At 41.0% G+C, this 10,670-nt stretch overlaps 1 pseudogene; it reads left to right on the forward strand.

The window, feature by feature from the left end:
• Nucleotides 1-4,877: 4,877 nt before the first annotated feature.
• Nucleotides 4,878-5,400, forward strand: LOC100344452 (small ubiquitin-related modifier 2 pseudogene; annotated as a pseudogene).
• The last annotated feature ends 5,270 nt before the right edge of the window (nucleotides 5,401-10,670 follow it).

Raw genomic sequence — 10,670 nt, forward strand, 5'->3', positions numbered from 1 at the left:
TTATTGAAACTAAAGAACTCTGAGTGTAAAAAGGAAAGAATTTCTCTGAACAACTCACTGATTAGAAAAATCTCAGTAAAATTGAATGTAAAATTATTATTGAACTGATTATGGGAAAGACAACTAAAAAAGATGTGGAAGAAAATCATAAAAGCCTAGCAAAAGTTTGCTTTTAAATAAATTGCAGTGTAGTTGAATTCATTCTTAAGAAATCGGAAACAGGATATAGCAAATGCCGCATTAAGCATAGGAGAACTCCAGTCAGCCAAACCTTTGTTCTCTTTTCCAGTAGACTTGGGAGAAGCTGGCAACCTTTCCACCAGGACCAGACAGCTGAAATCGCTTTACCATCCTAAGGCCATCTTACCTATAACAGGACAGTGTTCAGCCATCCCAACCTGATGTCTCTAATTCTCTGTTTGAGAAACATTGTCAATCATAGGGAAGAATAAGAGACCCAAATCAGCCACAAACAGGGTTTGCTTTATTTCTTTTTCAAGGTGGTTCAAGTCCCAGCAAAGTGTCAGAGTGTCAGATACCACTAAATTTTTTCCATCCCCTATCCCATTTAGTCCTCATGATAATGCTAGCATAGGAGGACTATTTAAAAAAAAAAAAAGCCACGAGAAAATAGGTAACATAGGCAAGAAGGATCCTAGCTGAAAGGTGGCAGAGTCTGGCTTTCAGCACCTGTCTTCATAACTTCTTAGCCTGGCTCTTTCTACTCCCCTATTTCTTTACCAATCAAATTCTAACTTCTATTTTCAAACACCAAACTAGAGAAAATGTGATTTCTTTCAAATTCAATACTAGAGTGTGGTGCAAAGAACTTTAGATACAGCATGGTAGCCCACAAAAGGTACTACAAAAAGCATTTATAAATCAATTCAGCAAACTATTTCAGTAGCATAAAAATATTTATAACTTAAAATATCTATATTTTAAACTTGAAAAATCCACAAGGTTAATATCCTAAAGAAAATATTTAATTTTAAAGTGTTAAGGGGAGTGTGTGGCAGAGGCCAATGTTACTGCTTAGTATGCCCACATCTCATAACAAAGTAGCTGGTTCCCATCAAGGTAGCATGTACCAATACCATCTTACAAGTCAAAGTGATCAGTTTCAGTTCATAGTTGATCATAATGATAGGATTAAGTGTCAAAGGGATCACATAAACAAGACTAGTGTCTGCTAATAATAACTGATAGAATTAAAAAGGAGAGAACAATCCAACATGAGAAGCGGGATACACAGCAGACTCATAGAATGGCAGATGTCATAAACAGCACTCTAGCCTCAGAATCAGCCCTTAAGGCATTTGGATCTGGCTGAAAAGCCTGTGAGAGTATTTTAGGCATGGAAAGCTAAAACACTCTGGGGAAAAAAAAAAAAAAAAAAAAAAAAACCTATATGAAAGAGCTCTGTGAGTGAAATCCCAGTGGAAAGAATGGGTCATCAAAGAAGGAGGTACCTTTCTCTGAAGGGAGGTGAGAACTTCCACTTTGATCATGGCCTTGTCTAAATAAGGTTGGAATTTGTGAATTCAAGAGGCTTCCAAAGCCTTAGCAACTCATGACAAGAGCCTCGGGTGACTACTGGTGTCATAAATAAGAGTGTCAATTGTTGAATCAACAACGGGAGTCACTGTGCACTTACTCCCCATGTGGGATCTCTGTCCTTAGTGTGTTGTACTATACGAATTAATGGTAAAACTAGTCTTCAAACAGTACTTTATACTTTGTACATTTGTGTGGGTGCAAACTGTTGAAATCTTTACTTAGTATATACCAAGTTGATCTTCAGTATATAAAGATAATTGAAAATGAATCTTGATGAAGAATGTGATGGGAGAGGGAGTGGAAGATGGGATGGCTGTGGGTGGGAGGGTGGTTATGGGGGGAAAAGCTGCCATAATCCAAAAGTTGTACTTTCAAAATTTATATTTATTAAATAAAAGTGTTTTTTTTTTAAAGTAGCTGGTTCAAGTCCCAGCTACTCTATTTATAATCCAACTTCCTGCCAATACATCCTACGAGGTGGCAGATGATGGCTCAAGTACTTTGAACCCTGCCACGCACACGGGAGACCTTATGGAGTTCTGGGCTCCTGCATACCACCTAGGCCAGCCTTGGCTGCTGCAGGAATTTGAGGAGTGAACCAGCAAATAGAAGATATCTCCGTGTCTGTCTGTCTGTCTGTGTCTCTGCCTTTCAAATAAAATGGAAAAGTAATAAAATTTAAAAATATACTTCTTATAAAATAAAACATTTAAAGTAAAAATTTTCTTTTTTTTTTATTTGACAGGTAGAGTTATAGACAGTGAGAGAGAGACAGAGAGAAAGGTCTTCCTTTTCCGTTGGTTCATGGCTGCTATGGCTGGCGCTGCGCCAATCCGAAGCCAGGAGCCGGGTACTTCCTCCCGGTCTCCCATGCGGGTGCAGAGCCCAAGCACTTGGGCCATCCTCCACTGCCCTCCCGGGCCACAGCAGAGAGCTGGACTGGAAGAGGAGCAACCAGGACTAGTACCCGGAGCCCCAGCCGGGACTAGAACCCGGGGTGCCGGCACTGCAGGCGGAGGATTAGCCAACTGAGCTAATTTTCTAAGTGATATAGATGAAACAATACCTGTTAAAGCCAAAATGTTCCAATATCCCACTCCAATAAAAAGACGGTTTATAAATATTTCTGCATGCTACAATATTGAATACATTGTTCACTCTATTTTCTGAGACTTTATCCTCAAAAGAGCATGCATTTCACAGGGTCTTCAAAACTGTTCTTTCTCCTGCATCTGACCAAAAAAAAAAAAAATCTAACTCTGAGTTATTCCTGTCTGTAGTAAAATATGTTGACATTGACCTTAAATTATCCCCCTGAACTTCAGTGATTTTTACCGCTGCCTAGGCATAATTTTTCTAACTATGCTAGTATGCAAAATTTCATTCATTCACAATAATCAATCACTTATTCACTCAGTAAGGCATCCATTCAGTAAATATTTATTGAGATCCTACTATGTGCCTCTCACTGAGACATTAAGGATGCAGTGATAGTCTCAGCCTAATTCAGTAAACAACCTAATGGTCCACATTCAAAGTTTCAGAGGATGTTCGTACTCATCAATACACATGTTTTTCCTCCTCTTGTGTACAATATTATTCTATTTTCTAGTCTCCTTGATGCTGTAAGGCAAGGAATGCAAACAAACAACTTAGTGCTGGCCAGTGAAATAGGAACAAAGTAAATGAAAATTATTTTCAAGCCTGATGTCCAAAATCTCCCAAGGAGTCCCTACATACTCTTAGATTCTCTTTCCTGGCTGCACTCAGGGACCCAATGAATGGTTCCCAGAAGATGAGGAAGCCACAGTGGAAACAATCTGGGTCCTTGGACACGTGAAAGAACACTCACCAAACAACTATGATGTGAATGAGAAGCAAGCATGTATTTGGTTACACAACTGAGATTCTGAAGTTTTGTTTCTCAGAATGCCATCTTCTGCCTGGTGCCCCATTTTTAACTACTTTGTTATGGTAGAACTCAACTTTGATAGAAGTTGCTGTATATGGCAGGGTAAGAAAGCAGGCTACAGGTTGTGCTGAGAAAACGTGACAAACAGTGCCTGCGGTTACTGGGATGCCATATGATATGCCTGCTAACTCCTTAGCTCTACTGGGAAACACTGAAAAACAGCGCCTTGGTAGGGGATGGTAGTAGTTACTGGATTTATTTACAAGGTCGTATTTTTTGAGAAGAGAGGTCCTTAGAAAGAAATGGTTAGCATGCAAGTAGAAATGTGGAAGAACAGAGAATAAAAATCGAGGTCCCTGCATCATCCCATTAATGTTGGTGAGTCTAGAATGCAATGGCCTCTCCCATATCAGCCCTGGCCTGCGTGAGGGACCATCGCTTTCCTTGTCAGTGAGGCTGGTGTTCCTCTTGCCAGACCATTCCTTAAAACCCCAACAAATGCTCTATCTTCTGCAACTTCCTGTACGACACAATCATCAGGTGTGCTTTGTAGATTTATGTAGCACAGATTTGGGGATGTACATAGCACTGAATTTCCATTCTAGCTTCCCCACTTTTCTGAGGCTTCCAGTCCCTTCATCCACTGTACACTATGACAACAATGACCATGACTTTTTGCATGTTTCAAGAAACATCCCGGACTTCAAATTTTCATTTGTCCTCTAAGTTTCATTTATTCTTCTAAGGAAATGCTTATTCTATCAGTGTAACTTCCCTCAGAAGCAGTTCTGAGACAAAGTGAAGTGGAGTTGAGTCGGTAGATTGTCACTCCCCCATTCGCGGAGGAACAACACCGGACCCTGCACTGTTCTTTTTCCCCAGCCCTTCCAGGTTTGCTGCCGGTCCTTCCCGGGTTTGCTGCCGGTCCCCCACTCGCAGAGGAACGACGCTGTCCCGGGTTTGCTGCCGGACCCCCGCCTCCGCGGGGGGTCCTCTTGCACCAATCCCAACTCTGCTGCCTACACGCCGAGCATGCTGCTCTCCTCCAATCAGGAGCAAGATCAGCTCCTGCAGCTTGTTAGTTGAATTGGCAAGGCAGCTGTGTGGAAGTTGTTTGCTGTCTCTCAGCGCCATATTGTGGGAGATCAGATGCATAGAATTAGTCTTAGCAGTTCCAGTAATTTAGTCTAGTTCCGGTTGCTCCCCACAGTAGATGATCCCAGGAAGCACCGGGAAAGCAGAGGGGAAGTGAGACAAAGCAGAGAAAAAAACAACAATGGGTTCAGTAGAGAGCAAATGATCCCTCTGAACACCTGGTACTCAATCCTGCTTCTCGCGCCCTCTCCTTCATCCACCGCTGCCGCCTCCTTCTTCTGCTGCTCCTGGTGCTGCTTGTGTGCTCGGTTCGGTGCGGACCTGGTACCTCTTTTGTGAAGCAGCAGCTGAGGAGACTCCGGCGCTCGCCATGGCCGACGAAAAGCCCAAGGAAGGAGTCAAGACTGAGAACAACGATCATATTAATTTGAAGGTGGTGGGGCAGGATGGTTCTGTGGTGCAGTTTAAGATTAAGAGGCATACACCACTTAGTAAACTAATGAAAGCCTATTGTGAACGACAGGGTTTGTCAATGAGGCAGATCAGATTCCGATTTGACGGGCAGCCAATCAGTGAATCAGACACACCTGCACAGTTGGAAATGGAGGACGAAGATACGATTGATGTGTTCCAGCAGCAGACGGGCGGTGTCTACTGAAAAGGGAACCCGCTGCTTTACTCCAGAACTCTGTCCTTCAGACCAAGAACACATTCTCAGCCAGAAAACTGCGACAGGGTTCCACCACACCCTGACTACTGCAGCATAGTCTCTATTCTTTCATTTCCCCTCCCCATTCCTTTATTGTACACAAAGTAACTGGTGTATGTGCACAAGCATATTGCATTTTTTCTTTTCTTTCTCTTTTTTTTTAAACTAAATGGCCAATGGTATGTTTTGATTGACATCAAATGGAGATGGAATGGGGAAAAATCCTGGTTCTGTGAAAATACCCCCTTTCTCCATGAGTGGCATGCTCATTCAGCTCTTATCTTTATATTCCAGTAAATTATTTTGCTCTCACTGTTTTAACAAAAAAAAAAACCAACAACATAAAAATCCTTGCATACCTTGTTTGATTGGAGAATTTTAATGTTTTTCATTTATCATTGTAAAACCAAGGACAATTTTATAACTTTTGTACATAGCTGTTACATGTAGGGCAATCTGTCTTTAAGTAGGGGTAAATTACTCTTAAAAAAATGAATCCTAGATAGTTTCCCTTCAAGACAAGCGTCTTGTTTAAATAAACTTCTTGTTTAAAATGAAAAAAAAAAATCCTGCTTCTTTCGGTAGTCTGTCAATATTCCTCAGAAATGTCCCACCCACGAGTGAGGAGGATAGATGTTTATCCTCCAATGCCCATTTGTCCTCAGTTGCAGAAGTTACTGCCAGAGGAATAATAATTCTACCTGCTCTGCTCCTATGGTCAAAGAAAAACCCTCGGAGAGACTTGTAGTGTCTTTCAGAATGAAGGCACCATGTGTAAGCGCATCGTGGGTGCTGACAAGATATGGGTAGGGCTCACAGAAAGTCTGCTACAGTGTATCCTGTTCAGGTCTACTCATGATGATATCAGAAGGAAAGGTATCAGAAAAGAAGAAGTATGAAGACCGGAGTTAGGTCCCCCCCTCTGTATTTGCTTCTCCCTCTCCATACAGCCTCAACAGCCTTACCAGGTTCATTCACCAGTGCAGCTGGACCATTTGCTACTATTTTTTAGGTTCTGACATCTCAGAGACTATAGTGCTGTGTTACAGAGAGGGGCCATTATCTTTGAACGAAAGTCAAAGCAACAAGATGCTTGGGAATAAAACATAAGCATATCATGTGGCCACTTAGGGAATGAACCAGTAGAGGGAAGACCTAGCTCGCTTGCTCACTCGCTCTCGCTCTCGCTCTCGCTCTCTCTCTCCCTCTCCCTCTTTCTTTCTGTTACTCTGTCTTTCAAATAAATAAACCTTTAAAAAAATTAAAATACAGCATTAAAAGTTTACATCAGGAGGCAATAGAGAAACTCCTTGGTATTTATGGGAAGAACATGGACAAAGATATGTCGTTTCTTAGCTTTGCCAATTAGCCATCTCCAGCCAGTTGATTTAAAATGTTGATTCCCTAGAGGGGAAACTTCCCTGTGCACCTTGTCTCACTCCCTGAGTGGCATTGGGACAGCCTTCCCTTCCTGGTGTATTTAAAACTTGTGGTAACCCCCAAGTATCTCATTGGAAGTGATTTTTCCCCTGGCTTTTTGCAATAGTCAAAACTCTTCCCACATTCCTGAGAGTCTAGGAAGAAAAAAATGACATTGGAACAAATGGGACTTGGTCAGACAGCAGACCCTCTTGGGTGCCTGGGAGTTGGCACTGCTCCCTCCTTGGCCACAAGGCCTGATGAGGCATTGTTGAGAAATCCCCTTACTAAGGGAACATCTGCTCCTAGCCTTCACATTTTTTTCACCTGGAAAACCGCCCTTGTTCCACACATTCCCTCAACTGATCAAGCCTCTAGAGGCCTGGTGGGAACTAATATTGCTGGAGTGGGCTGTTTTGTCTTCTCCACAGCTACTGAATTCTCCCAGCCTCCAGCAGCATTTCGTTGTGCTGTGCTCACCAAGGATGGCTCAGCTGCCTTGATAGCTGTTGGACTTCACCCGCCTTTACACCCAGGGTGAGCACCATTTCCTGTTCCTAAGTGTCTTCTTTGCCTTTAATTTATTTTTTATTTTTATTTTTTATTTTTGACAGGCAGAGTGGACAGTGAGAGAGAGAGAGACAGAGAGAAAGGTCTTCCTTTTTTTGCCGTTGGTTCACCCTCCAATGGCCACCACGGCTGGCGCGCTGCGGCCTGCGCACCGCACTGATCCGATGGCAGGAGCCAGGTACTTCTCCTGGTCTCCCATGGGGTGCAGGGCCCAACCACTTGGGCCATCCTCCACTGCACTCCCTGGCCACAGCAGAGAGCTGGCCTGGAAGAGGGGCAACCGGGACAGAATCCGGCGCCCCGACCGGGACTAGAACCCGGTGTGCTGGCACTGCAAGGCGGAGGATTAGCCTATTGAGCCACGGTGCCGGTCTTACCTTTAATTTATTTTTGTTTGACCAAGCTTCTCATTTCTGGAAATATCCTTTTAGATTTTTGCTTTTTTATGGTGAAAGAAGAAATAGAGAGTCTCAAATTCCACCTGGTTTAACTTTCTGATTTGTTTGTGTGATGCTGGTGTCAACACACCTACTGTGCTGCTAGTAATATAAAAGTATACAACAAGCAATTATGTATAGTATGCAATACTGATGATAAAAAATGACTTGATTGGGGGCAGTAGGTTAATCCTCCACCTGCAGCGCCATCATCCCATGTGGGCACCAGTTCTAGTCCCAGCTGCTCCTCTTCCAATCCAGTTCCTGCTGTGGCCTGGGAAAGCAGTAGAGGATGGCCCAAGTGTTTGGGCCCCTGCACCCACGTGGGAGACCAAGAAGTGCCTGGCACCTGGCTCCTGGCTCCGGATCAGTGCAGCTCTGGCCATTGCAGCTACATGGGGAGTGAACCAACAGAAGGAGGGCCTTTCTGTCTGTCTCTGCCTCTCACTGTCTGTAACTCTACCTCTCAAATAAATAAATAAAATCTTAAAAAAAAAAAAGACTTGATTTAGTATATGCTATATTATACTTTTCTTGTTATCTTAGGGTGTATTCTTAGGTTCTTATTTTAAAACATGTACATAACACAGTATGTTGTGTCACCCTAGCAAGTTTCATACATCTCATTTGACCTTGTCTCTGGATTGCAACAAGTGGTCACATGGAGTGAATGACCTACACCATCCAGGTTTGTGTAAGTACTTGCTCATGTTCACACAAAAAAAATTGTCATCAATGCATTTCTCAGATGATCATGAAGCATTGCAGGTCTCTATTTATTGCACACATTCCAAGTCATATTTCTTGATATGAAACTTCTGTGCCAAAGAGCATATACTTTTTTAATAGTCTAGATGTCTTTAAGACAAGTTAATTCATATTGCAGGGAGACTATTAATAATGACAATGTAGTATATCTTTTTTTTAAAAAAAGGAAAGATTGGAAAAAATGATTTTGAATGTTTTTGCCATAAAGAAAAAAATAAGTATTTTTGCAAAGGTATGTTTACCCTGATTTAAATATTATACAATGTATTCATATATCAAAACATCATAAGCTACCCCATACATGTATACAATTTTTATGTGTCAATTAGAAAATTTAAAGAAATGTTAATCTAATTTAAACTCTGACGACAATAATATATATTTAGATATATTATATATGATATATATATATAAAAGGGATAATTTCTGTGAACCCAGTACTGAAGATTTTTATTTCTTTCTTACCTTGGACAACATAGTGACATGTTATCTCATCAAACTTTATTCCAGTAATCTGTGCAGGTTTATGTACTACATTGCCCATTTGCAGTGTGTGTGTATATGTACATGTATGCATGAGTGAGTGAGACAGAATGAATTTCTGTGAGGTCCCTATATATTAACCTAGCCATTATCATATTAGAAATATTATCTTACATTTGTCTTTTAAATTTATTTATATAATGGAATAACAAGGTATCCAATAATAGAATCAAATCCACCCATTTTAAAATAACTTCAAACTATCCTGTGTTTGAAACTATTACTGTTCTCTTTATGATTTTTTCCATTGCTCTTAAGTTCAAGTATCATTCCCAATATCCATATCATAAATTCATAATACTTTTTCTTCTAGATGTTAATGCCTTTTTTACATTTAGCACTTTAAAATATACATTAAATTTATTTTAATATACAAATAAGATAAATTCTTATGCAATTGTCCCTAAAACATTAGTTAACTTTCTCTTTTTCCCAATTATTGCAAGTATTACTTAATAAACTCAAATATGTGCACAAGAGGATACATTGTAGGTCACTTTATTGTCCCATTTCTCTCTAAATCCTTAGGCTAATATCACATTTTGGCTAAATATTGAATGTATCAAATGCTCCCACGTTTAAATCCACTTATAAAATTTTATTAGCTATTCTTATTTGCTTATTCTTCCAATGAACTTCAAAGTTTTATTAGCTATTCTTACTTGTTTATTCTTCAAAAGAACTTTGAAATCTCTACCAAGTTTCAAAAATACTCTAAAATCTAATGAAATTTGTATAGGCATTTCATTATAAACTAATTTAGAAATTGATTTCTTCAATTATATTTAGCCTTACCTTTCAGTAATGTGGTAAGTACCATAATTTTAATCTCTTCTACTTTTCATAGCCCATAGTATTTTTAAATATGTCTTTGCTAATATATTACTAAGAAATATAGCCGGCACCGCGGCTCAATAGGCTAATCCTCCGCCTAGCGGTGCCGGCACACCAGGTTCTAGTCCCAGTCGGGGCGCCGGATTCTGTGCCGGTTGCCCCTCTTCCAGGCCAGCTCTCTGCTGTGGCCCGGGAGTGCAGTGGAGGATGGCCCAAGTGCTTGGGCCCTGCGCCCCATGGGAGACCAGAAGAAGCACCTGGCTCCTGGCTCCTGCCTTCGGATAGGCGCGGTGGGCCGGCTGTGGTGGCCATTGGAGGGTGAACCAACGGCAAAAAAAGGAAGACCTTTCTCTCTGTCTCTCTCTCTCACTGTCCACTCTGCCTGTCAAAAAAAAAAAGAAAGACAGAAAAAGAAATATATAAGTCAATGAACAAAAACAAACAGATGTATAGAAATAAACCCACACAGATTACACAAGGTACACATGCCCACACAGGATAGAGATCTGCTCCAGGATCTGAGATCTCTTTCTGATCTACTTGCTACACATTGCTAGTATATTGGAAATCTTTTGGGTTTTGTGTACTTATTTGTAGCCAGTTTTAATAATTGGGGTCTTGGCCAAAAAAAAAAAATGTACACCCAAAGGGATATACTTTCTCTGTATTTTGAAACATTGCAACTTAAGAATCTCAGACAAAAGTCTATTGACAGAGGCACTAGCTGGATTAGGAATGCAACAATGGGTGACGGAGCACCAGGACTACCAACATTTGGGAAGCCATTACCTTGTGTAGCCAGAAGGGTGAAGGAAAGGGTGTC

The sequence above is a fragment of the Oryctolagus cuniculus genome, chromosome 1 (assembly GCF_964237555.1).
Source record: "Oryctolagus cuniculus chromosome 1, mOryCun1.1, whole genome shotgun sequence".
Classification (NCBI taxonomy): domain Eukaryota; kingdom Metazoa; phylum Chordata; class Mammalia; order Lagomorpha; family Leporidae; genus Oryctolagus; species Oryctolagus cuniculus.